Raw genomic sequence first — 27,682 nt, forward strand, 5'->3', positions numbered from 1 at the left:
AGGGGCATATACCAGTTCATCGACCCATTATGCCTTTTAGTGGGTCACTACTGCTCTGAGCGAAGACAACAAATAAAACTAGTGGCAAATGGTGGTCATAGACCACAAACCTAGCTGGGGCATGTTGGTGTTGTGGAGGTATCTGACCCCTACAAAATGTTCCAAAAATGCTCTCCTGGTCATGGGGTTTGTTTTCACCGAGTTTGAGTCCCGTACTCCTAACAGATGTCCAAAAAATTCAATTCTAAGATTTGACCCCAGATGACATTTGACCTGACCTATGCATGATGTTCCATAATGTTCCCCTGGTCTTGAGGTTTGTTGTCACCATGTTTGAGCCCCGTACCTCTTACAGATATCCAGAAAATGAAATTCTACGATTTGACCCCAGATGACCTTTGACATGACCCTTGCACATCAGTGTTCCAAAATGTTCCCCAGGTCAGTAAGTTTGTTGTTGTGGAGTTTGAGCCCCGTACCCCTAACAGATGTCCAGAAAATGCATTTTGAAAATTTGACCTCTACATGACCTTTGACCTGACCCCTGCAAAATGTTCCCCTGGTCATGAGATTTGTTCCCTCTGATGCTTGAGCTCCATACCCCTTGCAGATATCCAGAAAATGAAGTTATAAAGATTTGACCCCAGATAACCTTTGACCTGACCCCTGCAAAGTGTTCCAACATGTTCCCCTGATCATTAAGTTTGTTGTCACCAAGTGTGAGCCCCGTACCCCTTACAGATGTCCAGGAAATGCGTTTCTAAAATTTGACCTCTGCATGACCTTTGACCTGACCCCCGCAAAATGTTCCCCTGGTCATGAGATTTATTGTATCGAGTTTGAGCCCCATACTCCTTACAGATGTCCAGATAATGCTATTGTAAGATTTTACCCCCTTAACGACCTTTGACCCCAATTCTGTGTGCAAGGTATGGGCACTGGGTAAAGCCGATGCACATGCGTAAGTGACGTCATTGTGCTATGTAATATGTGGCAGAAGAAGCATTTTGGAAGTATTTGGTTAAATACCGGAAATGCCCCCTTAATGACTTTTGACCCCAATTCTGTTTGCACCCTATGGGCACTGGATATAGCCGGTACATATGTGCAAGTTACGTAATTGTAGGGTGTAACATGTAGGAGGAGAAGCATTTTGAAATTTGTTGACAGAAGAAGAAAGAAAGAAGAATCGGATAGCATTACAGTACCTAGCTGGGGGGTGTAACCCCCCAGCTAGGTAAAAAGGAACATTTCTGACCAAATTTATGGTCCCCAAGAATTGTCTGGTCAATTATCCTTTTTATGATTGAAAGAAAAACACCACATTTTATAAACTCTTGTGATAAGAACGGGGTCAACAGTGAAATTGGTTTTGAAATAGAAACCAGATTTTGAATCATATAAGAGAGTGAGATTATTGTTGGGATCACTCCATTTTCAACTACACCAACACTCTCGTTTCAGTACCATACCATCTGCACAAGGACATTACTTTGTGAAATTTTTGTAACCAGTTTTAGTTCTGCTGTATTCTGTTCAAGTATCAGTATAGATGTAATCCCAAATCTGAAATGTTTTGAGTATTGGGGTTCACGATCTTTGAGCATTTGCTATTATAACTGTTTACATATTTAGTTGATGTAAACTTATTTGTATTTTCTGTGTTTTGTCATCTTGAATGAGCAACAAACAAGGTAAGAAAATTATATCGATTTCATTGTATTAATTTTGTAATTCTAATATTGGGTGGATGACTTAAATTTAGATTAGATCAATACGTGTCGATATTCATAAATATGTCAATTCAACAATTTAAAATGAGTGCTGTAAGTCCAACCATCATAATGTGTGCATCTTTTTACATTTTGTGGTTTAGATATAAAAAATGTTTTAATTAATGCAGCTCCATTTCATATTATGTATTGTACTGTAATTATTTCAACATTGCTCTGTACATTTAGGTTTTTACCTAGCTGAAACCCCCAAGCTAGGTCCTGTTTTTCTATCCGATCCTTTCTTTCTTTCTTTAGGGGTGGTGCAATAATTATGTGTACCCGTGGGGGGGGTGAATTCTCAAAATGGTCTGCCAAAAATCGCTTGCCCGCCCCCCCCCCCCTTTAGAAGAGAAAAAAAACCTTTGCCCCCCTTTCGATGTGACAAAAAATCTTTGCCCCCCTTTTGATGTGCCAAAAAATCTTTGCCCCCCCCCTTACACATGCAAGATTTTGGAGAACCCGAATTTAAAACCTTAAATTGTCTTAACATCTAATGCGAGCGCAGCGAACAGGAAATTTTGCATATTTGAACGTGTTCGTAACGTTAGAAACGGTGCCCAAAATATCTGTGCCAAAAATTGCTTGCCCCCCCCTTTCGACCTGTCAAAAATCGCTTGACCCCCCCCTTTGGACCTGCCAAAAATGCTTGCCCCCCCTTTTGCCTGCCAAAAAATCTTTGCCCCCCCCCCTATAATTCAGCCCCCCGGGGGTACACACAATTATTGCACCACCCCTTACCTAGCTGGGGTATTCTAATGCTATCCGATTCTGCTTTCTTCTGGCAACAAAAACTAGGAAATTTCAAAATGCTTCTCCTCCAGGTTACACCCTACAATTACGTATCTTGCACATATGTATCAGCTATATCCAGTGCCCATAAGGTGCAAACAGAATTGGGGTCAAAAGGTCATTAAGGGGCATTTCCGGTATATAACCAAATACCTTCGAAATGCTCCTTCTGCCACATATTACATAGCACAATGACGTCACTTACACATGTGAATCGGCTTTACCCAGTGTCCATAACTTGCACACGGAATTGGGGTCAAAGGTCATTAAAGACCCATTCATGGATCCCAGCGAAAGTGTAAAAATTTAAAATTGTTCATAAATTGCTTAAAAGGGAAGGATAAGTTATTCAAATTCAGGGGTCAGGTCAAAGGTCATACAGAGGTCAAATTTTAGAAATGCTTTTCCTGGAATACTTTAAGGGGGGAGGGGCTCAAACTTGGTGACAACAAACTTAATGATCAAAGGAACATTTGAAACACTTTGCAGGGGTCAGGTCAAAGGTTAACTGGGGTCAAATCTTATAATTTCATTTTCTGGATATCTGTAAGGGGTACGGGGCTCAAACTCAGTGACAACAAATCTCATGACCATGGGGAACATTTTGCAATGGTCAGGTCAAAGGTCATGCAGAGGTCAAATTTATTTTTGAAATGCATTTTCTTGACATCTGTAAGGGGTACGGGGCTCAAACTATGTGACAACAAACTTACTGACCAGGGGAACACTTTGGAACACTGTGCAGGATCAGGTCAAAGGTTATCTGGGGTCAAATCTTAGAATTATATTTTCTGGACATTTGTAAGGAGTACAAGACTCAAACTCGTGACAACAAACCTCATGACCAGGGGAACATTTTTGGAACATCTTTCAGGGGTCAGATACCTCCAAAATACTAACATGCCCCAGCTAGGTTTGTGGTCTATGACCACCATTTGCCTCTAGTTGTGTTTTATTTTGTTTTGCTTTAAAAAAAAAACCACTACAATAACATATTTGAAATGTTAACAAAATGTTATTTGACAGTATTATTGGACAAATATTACCAAAAATGTAAACAAATTATTAACTAACATTACCTTTTGCAGCAAGTTTTTCAAAATGTTTTGAATGTTATTACACCCTTAATATACCCTTAATATATCCCGACAGTTAAGACTTTTCTGTAAAACGTTGTGTGTTTACTGAACATAACACAGCATCGTCCCTCTAGCTGTGTCTAGTCTAAACATTAATACGGAATTCAAGGTTAACCCCAGTCAACATTAATCCAGACCGTATGCGCACTACTGACTTCAAGCGTGTTTGCCAATACACCTGGCAATCCCAACAGGGTTTTATCACGAGCTCAGCCACAATATACCCAATTATCATGACTATTCACGGTTTACCTTTGCATAAAAAATCAGAACATGAACTGGATTAACACGGGGTTAGTGAATACAGTTACCAAGGGGTAATATGACTCCGATAAAATGTATTCATAGATAAGACCAGAGATACGTTTCACACCACCACGACGGGCCAAACGGCGGATAGCTGGTTTGGTGACGCCCTGGATGTTATCACGCAAGACTTTGCGATGACGTTTGGCGCCACCTTTTCCGAGTCCCTTTCCTCCTTTACAACTTGTAATTTTTAATGATTTTCTTTGAATGGAGTTAAACCTTTTTTTGCAAAATATATGCTCTATAAGAATTGGTAGGCAATTTTGACACTATATGTGCACATAATGTTTCTTCGCCGATTTTTCATGTTTGGGCTATCAGCACTTTCCCTTTCAAAACTTGGATTTGCCCCTGGTTATAACCGTGTGTCGTGCCTAGTTTGTGAACAGCGAAAGAGAGGAGTACAGGTTGAGTCAATAAAAGATAAAAGGGAAATAGAATAGGAAAAAAAGGGACAACAAGGAGGGGCTGGGAAAATGTACATACTTTTGTATAAATAAAGGGTACTTATAAAAACAACAACCGGCGAATATATGCATACAGCATTTTTAAACACCTTTCTTATTTTGATTTTGATTTAACTTTTGATCCAAACACAAGGAATTAATTCCTACATCGGAATTTTCAGATGGTACTCCATCTTTCATCAGCGAGTGAGTGATTGTATCAGGTCGTGATCTTTTTGACCTTTGACCTGATTACAGACTCGTAGACTCCTGAAAGTTTGAACCGGACCCCGTCTTTGTTGAGAGATGGTTGGTTGGCTTTGATGTGAACTACTTCTTTGGAACCACGTTGGAACCACCTGCTGTCGAGTATGTGAACTTTGTCTAAGTCCACAGAGTGTCCGGGAGACTCGCTGGTGAAAGATGGAGTACCATCTGATAATTCCGAGGTAGGAATTAATTCCTTGTGTTTGGATCAAAAGTTAAATCGTAATCATGAATTATACCAACACATATGAACTTTCATGAACCTTTCTCTTTTATACAAAGTACAACTCGTCCATACGTCAAGATATTTTATGGTTAAAATGCATCGCCTGATTGAAATGTATGTACAATATCATGCATGTTACGAGATTATTCAAATTAGAATCGTGAACATAATAAATAATTTATTGTTGTGGTGTATTAAAATAACACTATTCAGCTCTAACTTCCACTTTTAAATATGTAAATTTCTATTCACATAAATCAAGGTTCTTCATTTATTGCTGAAATAATTTATTGTTGCGATGTATTAAAATAACAACATTCATATTGAGTTTTAACTTTCATACGAACAATTTATGAACATAAATCAAGGTTCTTCATTTCAAACCGTATAAGAGTATTACGGAGAAAAGATGATTATCTGCTTTCAATTTAATGATTATGTTCACTTTTATTCATTTAATCACCCATTATATTGAGTAAAATAATTTATAGTATTAAATAAAGCTTGCACTTTAGAGTTCCATCGCTTTCATGGTGTTCATTCAAAATAAGATTTAATCACTTGTCAATTTTTTTTTCTATTATGTTGACTCCCATGTATGCATATTTTCTGAATCTGAGGGATTTCCCAAGAATGGTTAAGGGGGTACTACACCCCTCGATAAATTTGTATCTATTTTTGCATTTTTCTCAAAAACTAATAACACAGTGGTGACAAAAGTTATGTATATTATTGGGGCAAGTAATCCAATTACTACACTGGAATATCAGTGACCCAAGACAAGCGGTACACTATTTATGATAGGAAATTAGGTACTGCTACGATGTACCTCATTTCCGATCATATATACTGAACTGCTTGTCTAATAATCTACATAACTTTTGTTACCAGTGTATTATTATTTTTTGAGAAAAATACAAAAATAGTCACAAATTTACCACAGGGGTGTAAATAATAAGGTCGTAGTAGCCGTAACATTAATATTTCATTTCAAAAACCTGGATCCGCACCTGGTTACAGACACATGCCTACTCACTTATATTTACGTGCAATTTAACGTTTTCTTAGCTTTTGATCCTGTTTCTGTTTTTTCCTAGCATTTCCATTTTCTCCACTTAATCCTCCTTGTCTTCACCCGTTTCTTGGAGGGGAAGGAGCAGTATACCACCATGTCCGGGCTTGCCCTAAGGTATAGTAGCCGTTCCTAAACTGTTTCTATATACATCGAGCCCTATGGAATGAAGTCTTTAAGAAAAATAATGCTGAAGTGTCGAATAAGTGTTGAATGCCCTCAAAGACTTTGATATATTTATCTGAAAGGCTCCATAAGCATCTTTTCTGTTTTTATAGTTTTCTAAGTGTCGCTGCACGGATTTAAATCTCACTGCAGGAACGTGCCAGGACGCACGTTAAAAAATATCCAGCAACTGTTGGACGGTAAAGTAAACCTTTGCCGTTTCTTACAAGTTTGTCTGCACAGTCAAATATATATATACTTCACCTTTGGAATGGATTAAAAAAGAGGTGTGGTCTCCAAATTGATATAATTCAAGAACTGTTGCTAAAATTTAAGTGTTTCAAATTAGGTTATGTGTGGGTTCTGCATAAAAATACCCAGTAATGAAAGTTTCATGCGGTAAGCTACAGTTCTTTCACAGCTCATAACAATGTACTGAAAATTAAGTACAATTAATAGATGGTAATATTGAGCTGTTGCATTTTGAACGTAAATAAGCCGGGCCTTCCCAGATAGATGTGTAAGTAGTATACATTTATTTATTTATTTCTTCTTTCTTCTTTCTTCTTTAACCTGGGACAAGCAATCAGTGACCACCATTGTTCTCCTTTGAGGCATTATAATTAAATACTGTCATTTGTGATGCAAGCTAAATCGATGTAAAAAATTCGGATTTTAAGTTATTATTTGAATTTTGATATAAAGCAAGATAGCCTAATTGTAAAATCTCCAAAAGCCCCGAAAAAGGTTTTCGTAACATTACCCAAATATTTCGCTAAAGGAGTCATTAATGTTGTATGCAAAGTTCAGTGAACGTTGATTCAAGAACTATAAACTGACTTTTAGACCAATAGAAACTTCATTAGGCTATTTGAGCTGCAGAAGCTCCCAACGTACCTCAAGAGTTATCCTCTTTAGGCATGTTAATATACAGTGACCTTGAATAACCCATACTGTCTACTTCCTGTTGTAGCTCTAATTTCACCATTTATTGTACCTAATTTAATCGTGTAATATTCGCTGCCTTAATTCATTTAAAGTGTTCGGTTCGCATACCTTATTAACTTACACTTTAACGTTTGTTTTAACGTAGTGTGAATGTAAGTAGTTGTAACTATTATTTAAAAACACTGCAATATCCTGTTTTGGGGGATTTTTTTTCACTATGTTCCTTGTAATCTATTCATTAAAATAATGGTATTTTTCACCTCGCATCGATCAAAATGCTTTCCGGTAATAATTTCCTGTCATATTATAACATCGCAGAGGTTCCCAGGCTTCGTGAAAATGTAAAAGTAACGCACACGGAACACGTACAAGTTGCCGCGAATGCAACACTTATTCTACGTGTAACCTTGTTAACTAGTTATGTTTTCACACTAGGATAGCTTAGGATCCACAACATGCTCATCTATCTGGGGCACAGTTCTTTAATCCCAATACATTTGTACACTCATTGAATGACCTCCAAAAATGTGGGTACAAAAACTCATACTCTGCAATTTGAGGTCAAATGTTACACCATGGATGTTTAATTGAGGTTATTGAACTATGCTATTGGGGTGAGGCTATTGTGGTCCATAGTGTCAGGGCTGATTAATGCGATTCTCAAATTCCAGACATTTGCGTCGGCGATGTTTAGTATCCCCGAAGGTAAGTTTTTCTATCAATTACAAGACCCATTGTTTTTGGAAGTAAATATATACATGTGCTGCTGTTTCTACGGAAATACCTGATATATTGATGAAACTTAGCAGTAGTTATAAAACATAGTAGTTTTTTGAAATATGTTCAATGCCTCAACTAGGCTATACATTGTTGACTTACTTTTTTAACTTTTCGAGAAAAACCAATCTCAAGATAAGTAGCAATTGAAACGAAACAGTAAAGAACAGGGCAGAGCAATATTTTCAAAGGGAAAAACAAAACAAAGCGAACATTGATATATTGAGATTTCTGACATCAACTTAAACATTTATCAACCTTCATGTTAACCCTAGAACTACTAGGCCATATTGTGTAACACAGACTACGAATGTATAGCTATGTTTCCCCAATATCCAGTGATGCCAAAATAAGTACAAACATCCCCCAATTTCGCTATGGTGTCATAATGTGGGGCCCCATGCAAATTCTTGCTATGTACAAAAGTACAGGGAAATTGAAAATCATGAATTTCACTAACTAAGAGTTTTTGATTTGTCAACACCAATGAGCAGACTTACTTTCTTGCTGACTGTTTCGTCAGTGCACCACTGACTTTTTCGAAGCTGGTTGTTGTTGTGATGATCCAACTTTTGGTAACTGGCGGGAAGTAATGTCACTTCCGGTAGCGATGTTCGTCTTGCTAGCCGTCTCCAACAGTGGATCAAACACGTGACTTAGGTTTCAGACCCCTCGACCTTGTTTATAACTCATCGTCCCCTTATCTTGATCTGAATTGATTCTTTGATCCATCTTGCTTTTCTATCACTTTTTCTCTCTAAGATTTTTGACTACTCAACTGATAATATGTGTATTGTGTATTGTTGTTGACTCGCTTTCCCCGCCTCCCTTCTGTGTTCATCCAAACGCGTGCCAAAAGTTGTTTTTGGTTTCACCAACATATGTTAGATCGCAACTACCGCAAGGGATTTCGTAAACACGGGGACACTATGAAAAGTGATAGCACTACATCTGAACAAAAAGGTAAAGGTCTGGTAGTGATCCCATAATGTAGCGGGAGTGGCAGAAATAGTTAGCAGAACACTCAACAAACATGACATAGCAACAACCACGAGACCACAAACTACCATACTACGATCAGAAAATTGACGGGTTCCATCCGAAAGAAAAAGAAGATCCGGTCAAAACCCCGAACTGTGTTTACAGTGGCTCATTGACGAAACTGTCAGCAAGAAAGTAAGTTTCTTCAACTGGTTTTGACAAATCAAAAAACGCTTTTTTGTATAACTGCCAAACCTGATGAATCTGTTCCAATAATTGATTTTACTATAGAACCGTTGGATGGCCTCGCCAACTCCTCTCAACTCGATGGTCATTTGTGATGCCTGTCCTACAGTGCAACAGAGCATAAATGCCCAAAACTGAATTTTGGACAGATTGACACATAATTTAAAATCTAGATTAAAGTGAAAGATGTCACTTACAACATATTTTGATCAAACTCTGATCTTTAATAAGGTTGCAAAATTTGACACGTTTTCGTTCATTTTCATATAATTAGCATAATAAAAAGAAATGTATGAAAAAATGATTTTTTTTTTCGTCAAAAGTAAATATGTTATAAAAATCATACTTACAAGAAAGATTGACTCTTGTCAAATCCTACAATTCTGTCAGAGAAAATTTGCATATTTGTATTTATTTTTTTAATTAATGGGCATAATATTGATTAATTAATTTGCGATAATAATTTTTTTTTTTATGATTTACCATAATTCCAAACATGTCAAGCAATATGTCAAATTAAAGCTAATGAAATTCTTTATAGATTTGTCAGAGCACATTTTGCAAAATGCATTTAGTATTTTAGTTACAAAATTCCAAACATTCTATTCCAATTTTTGGCTACACACGCACAGGAGCTGTTCTTTTAAAATCTGCGCCTAATCAATAATGAGTCTTTCATCCTATTGTCAAAGTACTGTGTTCCCTGCAGCACTATGGAGTGACCAGTCCTTGAGTGTGATGGTTTTGTAGCAGATGACAGTGCTCATTCAAGCCTATCAAGGTCATTTAGTAGCAACTTGCTGAATGGCTGGGCATTATCAGCTATCAAAGAGATGCCTTATGCAGCTGCCAATCACAGTAGAGGTTTGATAACATTTTGTTAACAACCCAAAAGTGATATAAGGACAAAATTGTGCGTGTTGGTACTTGATTGTTAGGATTCTTATATGTTGAAAATCCCATGTAGTAGTATTTTTTATGTGTAGTGTATATTGTTCATAAATTATATAGCTTTTACATTTTGGGCATTAATGCTCTGTTGCACTGTACCCCGGATACGGTGCTGGGTACACATTTTATCACTGAAATGAGCGGAAAGGATGGATCTATGCGATTTTTTTATGACGGATAAAAATATCTTAGGGGGTACACCCCTCGTAGTTATATGGTTAAGGGGTCAGTCAGCAACCTCTGCACAGTATTTTGTTGGGTCTGAGAGCACGTCAGATATGCCAAATTGCATTCTAAATACGGGGAATGTCCTTTTTTGAAATTCGTGATAAAAACATTGAGATTTGTTTTATAGTTTTGATACTAAGCAATCTTGGAAATTTACTTTGTATGTCTAATTATATGTACTTAAAGTTTATGCACCTTGGAGAAAAAATCATCAAACTTTTGAACATTTTGATGTACAAATATTAGGTCTTTTGGGGAAAGAATACATATTCAATACGAAAGGTCCAAATGTTCATAATGGGCGTCTGTAAACTTTAAGTAATTTATAAAGTTTACTTCGAGGACTGTTGAATGTCAAACATATCGTTTTTCAATAATTTGACATAATCTTTGTATAATATCGCAAATTTTAAATCATCGAAATTATTTGATACCAGAAGAATCTACATCTGCATCTACTAGGATACTCAGTAAAGTTGCCAAGGCAATATCTGACTGAGAAAACATTACTGAATATTCTCGTACATAGGATATGTAATTTGGTGTATCTGCTGTGCACTCAGGTCCCACAAAAATACTTATTATCTTGCCTAGTCATGTCACTTAGACGCTTCCGTAGTTTTTTTTTTTTTTTTCTTTACAGGAGAAACAGGAATTGTACACACAATGTCATGGCTTAGTATCATCCAACCGGTGGTACTAAAGGGTTAACAAAAAATAACTCCCCCTTAAAATTACAAAACATTTCTTTGCATAACTTGACATACGTTTCGTTGATTTGAAAAATTTAAAGACCTGTGAATAAAGGAATAATTTTCCTACCCTCCCAAAGTTCTTCTAAAAACAAATCTTTTTGCTTTGGCCAAAAATAATCACATTTTCCAAAAATGATGCTTTCAGAAAAAGTTGCACTTTTCCACATCCTATACATGTAGTGTACAAAAACATTCTCGATATCAATGTTTTGATTGATTTAATGGTGTTTTTGTTTTTTTTATTTTTTATGTATACGATAACACCGTGCACTCGTGCAATCATCTTGCAGTATAAAACATTCATTAACATGTACGGGGTATTTCTAGAAGGTTTTATTGAGCCGGTGTTTCAAAAATGGTAAAATCAATTTGGGAGTTACAAAACATTTCTTTGCATAACTTGACATTCATTTTATTGATTCGAAAAATGTAAAAGCCTGTGAATAAAGGCATCTTTTGGCTACCCTACCAATGTTATTACTTCTCAAAATCCTTTTGTTTTGGTAAAAAATAATCACATTTTTACAAAAATATGCTTTAAAAAATTGCACTTTTCAACATCCCATACATGCAATGTACACAACTTTCTCGGTATCAATGTTATGATTGATTTAATTTTTCCTTCACCTTTCTGTCTCTGATCCCTTAGTCACACATGCAACCATCATGTAGTGCAAAATAATGATTCGTTGAAGCTAATTTTGACATTAATGAGGATGTTGAAAAGTGCAACTTTTTCTAAAAGCATCATTTTTGGAAAATGTGATTATTTTTGATAAAAACAAAAAGATTTTTAGAAGAACGAATTTTGTGAGGGTAGAAAAACCATTACTTTATTCACAGATTTTTAAATTTTTCAAATCAACGAAATGTATGTCAAGTTATGCAAAGAAATGTTTTGAAATTTTAGGGGGGAGTTATTTTTTGTGAACCCTTTATCTTCTTAACATTTTCATAACTATGGCATCGTATGGAACAAATCATGTGATTAAGGCCATTCTCTTCTCTACAGCACAGCATCTCTCGCTGTTCATTCCGTTTCGAATGCAACAATATTTTGAAAGGATTATATATAATCAAGATTACATGTTTGCATGGTCTACTAATATATTCATACATGGTGTTTAGGCAATTAAGGGTTATGCTCCTATTTAGATTAAGACGAAATAAACATTTACGATAATATTTTCTTTAGAATGAATTTGTCAAAAACAAATGGATAATTCTATATTATTATATTGTTTTCTTAAGAAAGCTAATTTGTATTTTACAAAATAAGAGAAAGGGAGAGAGTGGGAAAGATACAAAGATGAGAGGCGAGAGAGGCGAGAGAAAGAAAGAGAGGGAGAATAAGAGAACAAAAAGACATACACTAAGTAAAATATTACGCAGAGCTATATCCTATTATGTTCAGTGTTGTGTGCATTCCCCGTTTAAGACAGTATACTTGTATAGCATGATATGCGTAAAGATTCTACTAGTAAATTAAAATGGCGATTTTTTTAAATACAGGTGTGTAAATAATTTAGTATGCCCTGCGTGAAGTATATGCAACAAACAACATGTACAAAGAGACGTAGGAACTATTTGAGTATAGTACATACGGCAAGCACGTACTTGAAACTTTTATCAAGTCTTACGGCACTTGGCACCCCGGCTTTGTTCTTTTTTACACTTTAATGCTTCCGAAATGATACTTTCAATTAAAAACAGCTTCGCTTATACGGACGTATCCTAAAGGTGTGGGCCCCTGTCAGCTATCTAAATAATGTAGAAATCATTCACATGTGTGCCCTACATTTGCAAAAGAGGGCGAATGTATTTAAAAAGTTAAGGCTGGATTGCAAACCCCTTTAGCTGTACAAACGTACGAAGTGATGTGCTATACCACAGCTGGAAAAGTATCAGTATAATTCTTTTGGATGTCATTTGCCGAATTTGTATCAAGTTAGTCCAGCAAATCTTATGTGCAGACGTTTCAAAGCATCAAACAAGATAACTGCGTTACGGGAAATGTGAACTCAATGGTTTAGTTTGATGAAATGATTAAACGAATAACTATCAGTACAATAACATATGCCGTCGTCAGCCACAAAACCTGCTCTGATGTGTAAAATGCCATACCAGATTTCTACCAAATACCGAATGGAGGCATGGCGTCCATTTCGTAAGAAATGTGACAGACCATCAGTACACTCCGGTTGAACTAGGAAACAAGGTTTTTCGTGAAATTATATTACAAAAAAAGTTGCCCAGAATGTAAACAAAGTCAGGAGACTTCAAAAGACGGATCTATTCAGGGAGGCGGCGCCATGAAGTCTTTTAAATTCAATCAACAAACATTTGGCCCGGGGGAGGCACTCCCTATCTGAAATGGCAGGGATGTGCCTCAGCCATGTTAAAAGTAGGGGGCATTCAGGTCAAATGTACAATTACAAAAATATGGGGTCATTCAGTACACAACCTGAATAAAAATGGGGTCATTCGGTATGAAACTTTGAAAAAGGATGGTCATTGGGGTAACAAAAAGTAAAATGGGAGTCATTGAGTACAGGATTGCCAAAAGAGTATCATTAAGTACACATAAATAAGTGCCAAACTGCGTAAAAACAACTTGGCCACCTTGGAAATGTGAAAAATCTCATTATTTCTGGAGGAGAACACAAATACCACCTAAATTTGGGAATTCAAAGGGGGGTCATTGGGATAGCAAGAAATAGAAAAAGGGGGTCATTGAGTACATGAATTTTTTTAAAGAGGGTCATTGGGTAATAGGTAGGACCATAACACAAAAAAGGGGGTCATTGGGTACAAGCCGGTTTGAAAAAGGGGGTCTATCCCGAGGCACATGATGCATATCTGTCATGGAAGTGCCCCCCCGGGACATTTGGCTGCCCTAAACAGATGCATCAGTAGGATTGAAGGAAGTCGCAATTGAAATGAATTATAATATGTTTATAAAGCCTACATGGCACATGCCTTAGACTAATTATCTTGCCTCAATGGCTTGCAGGTATTATGTACTCAGAGGCAGCACAACCGGGTTGAGAGCATTCAGAAGCGGTTATGTAAGCACATCCTTGATAGCAGATGTTACAATGCATATCCTGACTCTCTGGCCACTTTGGGTTTTCACGAAAGGATATCTGCAAGAATTTTGCAATCAAAGCGTGCACTTCTTTAAGACTCTCAACCTGGTTTCCTTTCTCTGTATATCTCAGAAATTTAGGCTAATCTTTATAAATAAAAGAGAGCCGTGAAAAATGCTATGTTTCTCTAAAATAAAAACCACACTATTATCATGCAGCCCCAAAATCAAATTTTTAGACTCATCAAAATATCCGGATTTAACTCAAAAGATATAGTTGACTCATCAAAATAACTTCCATCCTACTTGGAAAATTAACAGAATAAAATAGCATCCATTGCATTAAATGTCAACGCTGTCCGACCGAAAAACGATAGCAACGTACTCTAGCATCGAATGCAAATTATCGTGTGGAAATTCGAAGCTAAAGTTCTCGAGTACTGAGTGACACACAGACAGAAAATAATTGAAACATTTTCTAGCAACCTTTCCTAACTTCGGTTAATTAAAATTCAATCGATTTGTCACGAACTGTTTCATACAAATTATGTTGCTCAGACCGGGCTGTAATTTGAGACAAACGATTCCTGACATTTGGAGAGTAGAGAACTGCAAAGTTCATCCGAGGTTAAAGGTCAGGTTTTAATGACTATCATCACCGTTTACCATGTTTACTAACCACTCTGACCCGTTACTCAACTAGCGGAGACCCCTCGCCAAGCGCGGGACCCCCGCTAGTTTTCTAAATAAGAGACATGAGACGGTGGTTAAGATTTCACACCACCAAATAGTATATATGGTTGTGCGCCCTTGAATTTCACTTCTCAGAAAAACCCATTGATTCTGAATATAAGCATTAAAATGAGCAGAAATTTGCATAATTTTAGCCAAATTTGGATTGGTCATGATTAGTAATATTAATTCCTGCAAGTGTACCACAGATGGGAGAGATCGAATAACTTTTAATGATTTTAAGCAGCCTTTTCTTTACAGAAACACCGGCATGGTTTTGCCTGAAAAATAGGAAATTCCCAGACATCGTAGACTTTGAGGGCCAGTCGTAAAAAATAATGACGGTCAACCTATATTTTTTCCCAGCCAGAGGGATCAGGCAAGGGCTGATTTCAACCATCATAGCTGTCGCTTAAAACTGAGTCGCTCCTGTGAAGAAAAAATGACGTTTTCTTAAGGCAAATTTAGCACATATCTCTATGGGACTCTGATTTGGTGGTGTGAGATCTGAATATACGATACATAGATTAGGGCCTACTTCCTGTTTGTGTAGATGTATGTGCGGTGGGTTATTTGCTTAATATTCAAATAACATAAGGCCTCCTGTCTATAAAAAAGAAGTATTTCAAACACTGAGCTGCCAACACTGCAATTGTGACAGGCATACTTCTTACTTGGAAAAGAGAATATAAATGGAAAACATGGTCTAGCCTTTGTCGCTATTTGTAAAAATCAAGAAGATAATGTGCACTTACAATAGATAAAATGACCTAATAATAAAAACAATAATAAGACCTAATTGTTGTTTACAATAATATTAACCTTGATTCGCTCTTTGGGAATCAAGTTCAACCAAGATTCAATTTGCGATTTAAGTTACGTTTATATAAGCATTGTTTCAAAGAAATATTCAGTGTTCGATCTGACATCACCGAAATTAGGATATATTCAAACTTCATTAACGTAACTCAAGTTGTTGTAAAGCGAAGAGTACTTCATGTTCCTGCCTGTTACAGTTTCCTATTTTAAAGAAAAAATGTTATGCAAAAAACAAAAACACAAACAGAACAAAGAAAAAAGAGAAAAAAAGAAATGGACACTTAACTGTTCGATTTTGTTTAAACTTGCTTTAAAAATACGGGAAAAAAATCTCCATATTACCTGTACGAATCTTGAAATACTGTTATTACCTTTAAGTTCTTATTTCTATCATCTCCGTCATATAGATACCAATTATTATTTTTGCATATAACTCATTATGTCACATGTTTGTGCATACTGCATAATGCAATCTTATGCTGGATTTATACCCGTTCGCTTTTGTAGAAAGTCGAATCTAGACAAGCTAGAATGATCTGCCGTCGAGGCTAAAATTTTTCATGAGCTAAAAATAGCTACAGGAATATTTATTTTGCACTTGCACTTGATGCCTTGAAGAACTATAGCTAATAATACAGAGGCGACGATGTAATCTGCGCCTCCTTTAAAATCGAATCGAGAATACCTGAATTGTTAATCGCAATTGAGTTAATTCTATATTTTGAGTCTGCAATGCGTATTCTGGTGTAATTCCAGCGAATGAAAATAGTAAATACACAGTAAAATAAACGGAAAAGCAACAGGTAATTAAACATGCTTCCCTAACCAGGAGAAAATTAAGTTACAGTAACGCCTTGTAACTATGAATGAGTTACAAACGGGATATTAACATGTTCGCATTTATAATCCAATGGCTTAAGGCTAATCGTATAGTAGATCCATCATTAGCGCACGGCATAGCGATAAAACATTCACCCACCACCTTAAGATTCAACGTCAAACATAGGATTAGAAAATGGTTAGTGAAGTATACAATAAGTGAATTTAAATGATAAAGTCCATGATTATCAGTTTGCTCTTCTGAAATTACTGTTAGGGATGTTGAAAGCGAACTCGGTAGATTGGTTCAAATAGATATTTTATTTTAAACCTCTCTGGATAGCTGGTAAAAATTGAGGGCGCGCTAACATTGTGACGTCATGTTCAAAATGGTATAACTGGATAGGGGAGACAAACAGCTAGTTTAGCAAATCATTTTCACCATTATACTTCATTTCACATAATAATATTAAATACTGATAAACCTCTTTACCTCCAATCCTATGATATTTACCAACCCATCTGAAGAATAAAAAGGAAACAAAACGAATCCGCGTAATCTACAGATCTAGTCTACTCCTACACATGACTACCATTAATTTGATCACAATACAACTGTATTAATACTAAATACTATTAAAGATTTTAGAGAACGCGTAGTATCTATTAATATTTTATGAGAAGAGGATCCATCCTTGGGGCTCAATGTTTAATTAATAGATTTGAATTAAATGAACCTAAATATGAGGTTGGCAAATATAATAGTATACTGTTAATTTAATTTAATTTAAGAAACAGAGATAAAAAGAGTTGGATAAATATGCATTTCTTTCTGACGTGCATATGAAATATGAAATGTATGGTGATAGAAATATGAAGCATTGTATGTGGAATTTTTAGCACTTTAAGTAATGCATTAATAATACATGTATTTGACTTTTTTGTTAAGTGCAAAAAGTGAAAATCTAGTGAGATTAAAGGAAAATTTAAAACTCATCTATAATGTAGTTGAAAATTAAACAAAAACGTATAAGGCATGTTATAAAAGTGAGCTCTAGATTAGTTTGATTTTCGTTACTAAGTTATGTTTCTTTTCATTTTCTACTTTCATGATTTCTGATTCGGCCCTGATTTGGTAAAACGATCTAACTTAAAATTTGGACATTTTGAGATAAATCCATATCTTGGGTAATGTGAGGTCGCTCTTTCCATTGGTGATATCCTCAAATCACCACCATGCTTCATTTTGAAGATAGCATAATCTTGACACTTTTTGTCACTTTCCGTGTATTTAATATTGTAAAATCTCAAAGTTAGATCATTTTACCGCATTAGCCAAGACCCTCTAGAGAGCGCCAAACAAACCCTCACTCGTTAATGATAACACTGCAAAGCAACCTATCTCAAGATAGATCATTTTACCAAATTAATGAGTTTCGCTATGTTTATTTTTGTTACGAGGTAAAACAATGTAAAACAATTTAACTTCCTAAAAATGGTTGTTATTTCGAAATTACTCAACCAAATTCGCCACATTTGTGCAAATAATAAGATTATTTTATATTAAATTTGTTTAATAATTTATTTTATTCAAAAAAAAAAAAGTCAAGTGTTCAAACTTAAAATTTTCATGTTAGATCATTTTACCAAATTAGGGCCGGATTGGTATCCTTCAACGTTTCCAGGTGCAACAGTGTAATTTGCGTAAAAAATTTAAATTTGACTTACTGGTGTTGTATTTATTGAAACTCAATGGCAACCATCAGCTGAAAAATACAAGAGACTAGAGATGTGTTAATAATAATCTTTTTTATGGTTTCCTGTTATACGCACGTATTACCACAGATGGTAATAATAATAATAATAATAATATCTTTATATACAAGGTAAAACATGTTCAATATAAAAGTCATTGTTCTTCCACATGTGGCATATACACATTAAAGTAATAGCTTTACAAATTAGTACGTACAATTATTAAAACATTATTAAAACAATAGTCAGTATATTTACAAAATTATGAAAGCATAAGAACATATAATATTAAAAAAAAAATTAAACCCAGTAAAACTCATTTCAGTATGACATCAAAATCTAAGAAAACAGGCAAGAAGATAAATATAATCACCAGAATAACTTAAAAGTTCTACACCTTATATTGCAGCATATATATCTCACTATACCACTTACCCATTCACCAAGTTCACGCTCGCACTACAAACGCCTATACACACCCCAAGTATACCACAACTCCAGCACACCCATAAATACCACACACCCACATAACCCCTTGCACCCACATCTAACTCCCATAGCGCACCTTCATCCTAAATCCACAAGCATGCATCCACAGCTGACAGCTCTTTACCCAAACAATTGGCTATAACACAATGACACGGTTTTTAAAATTTAAAATAGGTTATTAGCTATTATAATGTACAACAATGTTAATTAAAAGAAAAAGCACCAGCAATGTAGGAAAAGTAAAGCACATTGACAAAAGTCTATAACAAATCCAGAATTAAGGCGATTTTACAAATTGCATAAAACTAATACACATTTAAGGAACATCATATTGTACAGGAGCAAGAAGTCAAGATTAAATTTCTATGACACACAAATAAATCATTTATATGATACTATCAACATGATTACGGGTAGCTTTTAGATGGATATAGAGAGCTTGCGATTTCCAAACGTACGTTTCAAACGCCCGTGCATCTAATCAAATCACTCTCATATGACGAGATTTTGAATAGATGCATGGGGGTTTAAAACTTACGTTTGGAAATCGCAAGCTCTCTAATAATATCGTATTATGCACTTTGTGATTCATACAATTGAAGTACTATGGTGCATCACCTAATACTGGTTATATGACCTAATATCCTACCATCCCCAATAAATGGTAACGTGCAGACAATGCAGAAAAGGATGTTATCCTAAATGGCACAGTGTAATGATCCCTACGCTTGAATACTACGGTGCGTCATTTAATATGCTTAAATGACCTTATTTCCTATCATCCCCAATAACACTGTGGCGTGCAGACAATACAGAAAAGGCAATTATCCTAAATGGCAGAGTGTAAGCTAATAGAAATGTGTAATACCATAATATGGAAAAATGCGAACATTTCCATTTGGGATCAATATAATCAGTATGCAATCAAAATCAGGTTCTTAGTTCACAATTGAGAATTCTTTTGATGAGGTTGTTCTTTTTTCGATGGCTCTATCGTTTGCAATATTCAACTTAACCTTTTTAATTCCCAATCTATGGGTTCAATAGTATTAAATTCCATTACCAATATGTTGTCAAAATACCACTGATTTGAAAGCTGGTTGACGCTTATAACTAGAAAGAAGCGCTGTGCTAATCTATTATTTGTATTTACTTGTAACATCTAAAAACCGCATTTTTGGTGTAACAAAACAGTTCAATACAGATACGCATTTAAAAAATCGGAAGTTGCACTCATTTTAATAACCAAGTCCAAAACAAACAAACAAAAACAGTAGAATTCCATTTGCATGCACATCTGCCTATTAACCCTAACCCAACTGAGTCTCACTAAAGCTCACTATTAAAACCGCAGTATGCGTGCATGCATTTCACGTGACTTGATGACGCAATCAGCCTAAGTCATGTATACCCAGGGAATTGTTGCCCGGGGCAGCCAAACCTCGGTAAATACATGTCGATGATCGTGTGCGTGGCATGCGAGGGGTCCCGGGTTCGAATCCCGCGGCTACCAAGTGACTTCTTTCTTCACCTTCTCTTCTTTTTTGTTTCTTCTTTCCCTTCCGATAGCAAAAAAACCACGGGTAGGGTTAGGGTTAATTTAAGTGTTTTTGACAAAGAGACGATGAATGCAAACACCATCTACAAAATGTTAGCATTGCATATAGCTCACTTGGCAGGGCATCAAACTTTGGCATAAAGCAATAATATAACTTCATAATACGATCATAAAAGTACATGATCATAAAGCCACAACTAAGTATGACATTTTGAATCCCCAAGATATCAATTCACATCGGCGAACTTCGGCAAATGTTTTTCTTTAAAATATCAAAGTATCTATTCTTCTCCTCGGGCATATTACTTTCATATGACCATGAGTAAACTATTTGCTCATATTATTTCCTTTTTTTTCATTTTCTTATTTGATCGAACACTCTCCGATGCTATAATTCTCTGAATCAGTATGCTCATGGATAAATATGACCGTCACAAATGCTTATATTTTCAATTTGATAGCTCAGCTGTTGTTTTGACGTTTAAGATATACCTTGCAGATGACTACTTTCTGCTACGTTGCCCCTCTCGTCTCGTTGTCTTCCAACTGATCTGGGCATATATCGTGTCTGTCTGCTCTCTCTATCTCTGTAAGTTAACTTTCACAATTGGGTATCAAACACACAAAACGTCCTAGCAACACCGTTATGTATTAAAGAACAAAATACCGACTCGAAATTCAAATATGGAACTATATATGCTTTTTTTATTCGTCTTTTATAAATGATTTTAAAATGTTAGAATACACAATCGCATTTTATACTTTTAAAGAAAAAAGAATAGGTACCTAACGCTACACACATTAAATAAATTAATGTACCGGGTGTCCCAAGAAAGGGTTACATGTAGATTTTTGAACATGTTAACAAATAGATATCCTTTTCATGACATAATCTATGTACCCTCTACTAGTACCCCTGTGAATGTCAAGTTCACAACCTACGTACTTAGCCCGCATTCCATGCATTCCTGACCAAGCTCTTTATGTGACATAATGCAACACGAGGTTCATTATAACACCGTCACATCCACCGTACAACATTTGGCGGGGCACTTGAGCAGGCCGCTAACCATAGCATGGCAGATGCAGTAGACAAAGAATAAAACTTGTTCAGTTTTATTTCAAGAGTTCATTAAGAAAAGTAAAAACAAACATCAGTGATTTCAGGTCAACAAATTCCAAGCAAGTCCTAAATCATGTAAATGAAAAGATTGTTATTCATTCCATTATGTGATTACAGGATATACAGCGTGCAGAACTGCTTTCACCAAAAACGTGTTCTTTTCTAATAACCCTGATAACCATCTTCCTTTATTTGTTACCACCAAGAGTCAAGAAACTCTAAAACTGATTTATTTTCAGTGTGCAAAGTTACATAAATATAGTAACATTTACATTACATATCCCATCCCCGGGAAATATGTATTGTAAATGTTATTTAAAAAAGGAAAACTTCTGTCACTAAAATAAGCCGAAATGATACATTTGCGAATATCTTTTACCTCATTAGAAGTCATTAAATGTCCTAAAATTCATTAGTATAAAACACGATCCCAATATATTTTAATCACTGCCCGGAAGACGAACACAATGAAACATACTCCCACTCGAGCTAAAATTACGCAGATACTCGTATATACGTGGACGCTGATTGATTTTAAATGACGAAATAAATAGGCCACGGAAATAGTTCAAGGAACCCTTAGAGGCACAAATGATACATGATGATATCTTGATTCATAGGAACATTTCCTAGCTATTTGTTTAAGTTCACTTGCACGCCAAAACATATATTCTTTTAAGCTATTCTAATTGCTATGAGCTATTACATAACAACCACTAGTTACCAGGTTGTTCGTGCTAGCAATAAATAAATAGTTTCACTGTTTCTTTTTCTTTTCTTTTTTCCACAAGTCAATGATGTAGTTCCCACTTTCAAGCCCACAGCTTAAGTTCCATACATCGGCAAAAAGGCAATGTGTGTTTTACAGCTTCAAATCCATCAGCACTCTGGGTATGATGTGCGTGATAGTCTCTGTCTTTTGTTCAGTGTCACGATGTCTAGTAAATCAGCTTGTTATGTCAGTGCTTAGTTGAGACTTTCAAAACTCAAGGAGATATTCTATTATGTAATCATTTCTACTACTTCGAATACCCCATTGTTTAAAACTAACTATCATAAGAGCACCATCCAACTGGTCCATGGTTCAGCTCTATTCAGTCACATTTCTAACACTTACACAAAAGTGGCCCAAGCGGTTTTAAGATTAGGTTACATAATTGGTCATATATTCACTTGTATACCATCGATTTTATTGGAACAAAGCTTATCTGGTGGCTAAAGAAATTATCTTGATAGATAAAATATTCAACCAAAGAATAAGCGGCATACTTGTGTCATTCTATTATCAAAATTGTACAAATTTTATTGTTACACCCCGTAGCTTGTTTGATCTATTCCAAATTATCGTACGTTTCTTGATATGTTTTATTTAGCATAAGTAGCAAATCTTCATTTTGTATAAAGTCCATATTTAAAAGAAATTTGGATTTCTGCGACATGCATAACATATGAAGTGTGCTGGGGTGTTAATGCATTGATTGCATATAGCGTTAAGGATGTGGATGGGATGTGTGCAGGGTTCACGTAGTGGGGTTGGGGTTTTGTTGGGCAAGTCATAGTATACACGGGTGTTTCTGGGCTAGGAATAACGATACTTTCTTTATGTGACCATCCCCAAGATGGTAGTCTGCCATAATCACAGGTGGGAGCTACACTGGAAGACGTACCATTACTGTACGTTTGGGAATAAATGAACAGGTGGCGCTGACTTGAAAAAGGTCGCCAGATGACATAGTGTTTTCCAACTGCAATCACCATTAGCGTCAGTATCGAAGCTTGGGAAGTGACGTTTTTTTCGAATATTGTTAGAGTGACTTTAACAATTAGGCTTCCACAAGGATATATTCTCGGACCATTATTGTAAAAATGTATTGCTGATAGTCTTGATCAAAATAAAGGATTACAGTGTCAGCTTTTCGCAAAACATCGATATAATTTGCGTTGATAAACTCATACTGAAAACTAAATATCGACTGAACCATGAAAAAAGTCTTAAACCCGTGCTTTAGTTTTCACATGTTTCACTTTAGCTCATCTCTCATAGCGTAACTCAATCCATTTATTTCAATCCATGGCATACTAAGTTTACCTACTGTTTGGAAAATAATTTGCCTTACTGTTTAGGAATTCGACTATTTTGCAATGATTTTCATTTTGCACCTATTTGGGATAAATAATATTACTGACTATTAATAAAATACTAAACAACAAATATTGTTTTAATTACAAATTATACAAAGTTATGCAAAATACGCATCGAATGATGTAAACATGTTTTAAATGTGCCTTTAATGTTGTAAAGAGAACTTTGATTTGATGCCCTTATTTCTATCGCTGGAGTAAGAAGTACCTATTCCGCTAAGTGCATTGGATAAGTATAGAATATTATGCTGAATCAACTCCAGTTAGAAGGTTGAAAGCGTCTAGAGTTGCAACCAAAGTGTGACTCAAATTCAAGGCACAAATAAAAGTGGAACATGATGCATTATTTATTGGGTATTTAATTTGTGGAAATTTGCCAGTGGGTTAATGAAATCAATCATTAATGAGGTCGAGATAAATATGCCTTTTGAATTTGCAGAATATGGTTAACAAAAAGTAGAAGATCGAACATATATAACATATAATGTGCGCTATTCTGTCATGTGATTGATTATTTAAATGTGTAAGCCGAGGTTTCGTTTTGGAATACAATAAAACACGAAAAGCTGGCAGCAATAAAAGTATACTATTACCGCTTTATCAGAATTCTTGTCTAATTCTCTGTTTTAGGATAGTTAAGTTTGATTATTTTTTAATTCAAATGGGAAATAACATAATTATTTACTGTTGGAAAGGTTAGTACTTGTACGGTGGTTATAAAAAAAACGACGGGTGTATTGTTTGTTGTTGTTTTTGTGTTTTTTTCGCGGCCTCATATTAGACTACCAGTACATTGCGCCCTGGGTTCGCAATATTCATTAGGTTTCACTGCCTGAACAGAATTGATCATATCTTGCCTCCTTTTTTCAACCAAATCTACGGTAATAACTCTCGTAGCGAGGGGGGATCAAAGATAACGATTTTTAAAGGTTTCTTTACATACCAAAACACATTTGATCAACTTTTCAAATATAGGAGAAAAAGAGGGCGCAATGAGGGTTATGTTTTTATTGGGACACCCTGTAGTATATATGCTATATGTGACCGTACACGGCGAATGAGCCGTAAATTCCTCCCCGGTCAATTTTGTTTTATTTCGTGTTTAAAAAATAAACATCATAAACTTAAAAATGGTATATCATTTGACTTCAAACGATATCCAGAAGCGGGGTTATGGTTTGTTAAACTTTGTTCCTTCAACAAAATTATAGCTTTTTACGTTTTTACATGTGACTCTTTTTCCACATTGTTGGCAATACATATCAAACAGTCATAATTGGTGGTCATTTCAAATCATCCCCAAGTCAACGAGGTTTAAGAAAGTTCTCTCATTGTTAAGTGTTGGTTATGCATACCTGTACAAAATACAATGCCTGGTAACCCACCACTTGAACAGGATTGAGCAATATAAGCAAACAAAGACCAGAGCTATTAAAAGTTCTATAGCCATCTAAGGTAGAAGCTTATTACCCACTTCAACAATAGGATTATTGATTAGTTTTTGACTATCGAAATGAGACGGATGTCGGGCCAGCTTAAGTTACCGATGAATATGACCTTCGTACACATTTTACACCGTAACTCAGAATACAATTTAGGGAATTTACGGCTCATTTGTGCTGCCGGGTCACATATTGAGCTTATTTGCACTTGAACTGTTTATTTTACGGTGATAGGCATTTTAAATTGTGACGTTTGACGATCTTCTTCTCTAAAGCCCACAACCATGACAACAAGTACTTGTTAAAGATAATACATTCTGAAAACAGTGTGATATTTTCTTAGCACATCAACGCATAAAGTATGTATTACTTTACACGCTAAAGTATGACAGGCAGAATTGGGTAGAATTAACACTTTAACTAGATATAAAGGTACTTCAAGATCATATCGACGATATCAACAAGTTATACATGTCCCACAGGAGTCTTCTGTACTTATCTTGTCGATACACTCCATCACACTTGATATCAACAATCAAACAGTACTGCAAGTGTTTTCGATAGCCCAGTAAAGGTATTCCATTAAATATGAATGCAGGACATGTATTGAATGATTGTTTTATAGATACGTGTGGACATGTGTTTTATATTACAGGAGCTGTTTGTTAACAAAGCATTGAACAGAATGTATGTGTCAGCAATTCTCATTTATTTTTTTATTTTATTTTTATTATTGTTTTATTTCAATAGCATTAATTGTCCTCCCATTGAAAAACACGTTATACACTCCTCAAAAGAATTAAAGGATCAGATGAATACAGGCTGAGTCAAAAAGAAGTAAACTCATGTTTGAGGGGCTGTAACTCGAGATCTGGAAGTAATCTGCTAAAAATAAAAATACCACTGGCAAGAGCGAATTCTACACGTCTAAATAAAAAAAGAATTGTTGCAATTGCTCACAGCAAACTAAAGTTATACTCATTTGAATACAACCACCCATTTTTGTAGCTGCACACGGCTGATTGATTTTCATCCATTTCAATTTCGACAAATCAGCAAAGTGCTAACATGATTTATTGTTGAAAAGACAACTTTTGCTTTTAATTAATATTCAACAAAGTCCATGACGGTACTATAGTTTGTAGTGATACCAATTCAAGTCTTTACGAACGATCCGGCAGAAGCTTGATTGGGGAATGTTGGGTAAAGGATGTGCACTTGTGATCTAGCAGTTCGTGGTCTGCCTGAAGCTTCCGGCTGTCTGTTCCTTAGTGTCCCATGCACATTGAGCTTGTTCACATTCTTATATACTGCTCCCTTACATGAAACCCGGTTAGCTGTAGGAAATTGGAGATGAAACAGATGCTGAACTTCAGTGGGACTCTTAGCAGTAGTTCCATGATACTTCGTGGACAGAAACGTACGCTTCCGTGCGGTAAATTGTGGTGTCATGTTGTCATTTGGCCCGTTTTATTATAATGTAGTGCAATAAGGTAAAATTCATATTGAAAAGAGCCCTTTAACATGTAGGAATTATTGATCGAAACCACATCTGCCACAGAACTTTATTTGCATTTGAATATCGCAATTGCAACAATTAATTTTTTTATTTAGACGTGTAGAATTTGCTCTTTCTAGTGGTATTTTCATTTCTAGCAGATTCCTTACAGATCTCGAGTTACAGCCCCTCAAACATGAGTTTACTTCTTTTTGACTCAGCCTGTATATCAGCATTTTTGAAAACATAGGATATGGTGATCTCCGACTCCCTCTTCACATATCTGAGGGTAGAGGTCATATTGCATAAATAAATACTTTATTATGTTCTGTACCATTTAATGATCATGATTAAGACCCTAACCTCAAAGAAACGAGGAGGGAGCCGGGTGGTCATCTTGTGTACGGTTACATTAATGATTTTCCCCACCCCGGGATATATTGAGGGCATCTTATACCCACTAATGTGACGTATAGACCCAAACACACGTCACATACACAACCCACCCCAATATAGGATTGGACCTTGACCGTGGTGACGTTTGAAAAATGGCTTCAAAAGCGAAATTTTGGCCTCCATTTTCCTCCTTCCCCTCACGATGTGGGTGATGGCGGATATTTGTAATGAGTGAGTTTTGTCTGCAGGTTAGGGAACAAGTGATGTAATGATCAAGCACAATTCGTCGGCTGTATTCCATAGTGGCGTATAGTGATTTTTGGTCATTTTTTGAAAATTGGCACATATGTTTTTAATGATGTTCTCTTTCATTTTTCTAAGTCTCATCAGTCATAATTAGCTAATTAATTAGTAATTAATTAATTAAATGTGGCGTATAGTTACAAAGTGACATTTTTTAGTATTCCATAGTGGCGTATCGACCATACGCCACTTTTTATACACATTTTATAATTATGAAATATCGGCAAAAATTATTTATTAATTCAGATCCCGCTGAAAACAGGTTTGTTGCATTCCATTTTCGACATATTTCTATCGAATGAATGAAAGCGACTCCCAAATAATTTTAAATACGATTTTCAGATTGAAATTAACCCCCATTCTATGATGATTATTGATTTATTGTACACTAATAACATTCGAAACACGTCGTAAGAACTCAATGCGAGTTTGCATTTCAAACAC

This window comes from Amphiura filiformis, chromosome 10 (assembly GCF_039555335.1).
Source record: "Amphiura filiformis chromosome 10, Afil_fr2py, whole genome shotgun sequence".
In the NCBI taxonomy this organism is placed as follows: Eukaryota; Metazoa; Echinodermata; class Ophiuroidea; order Amphilepidida; family Amphiuridae; genus Amphiura; species Amphiura filiformis.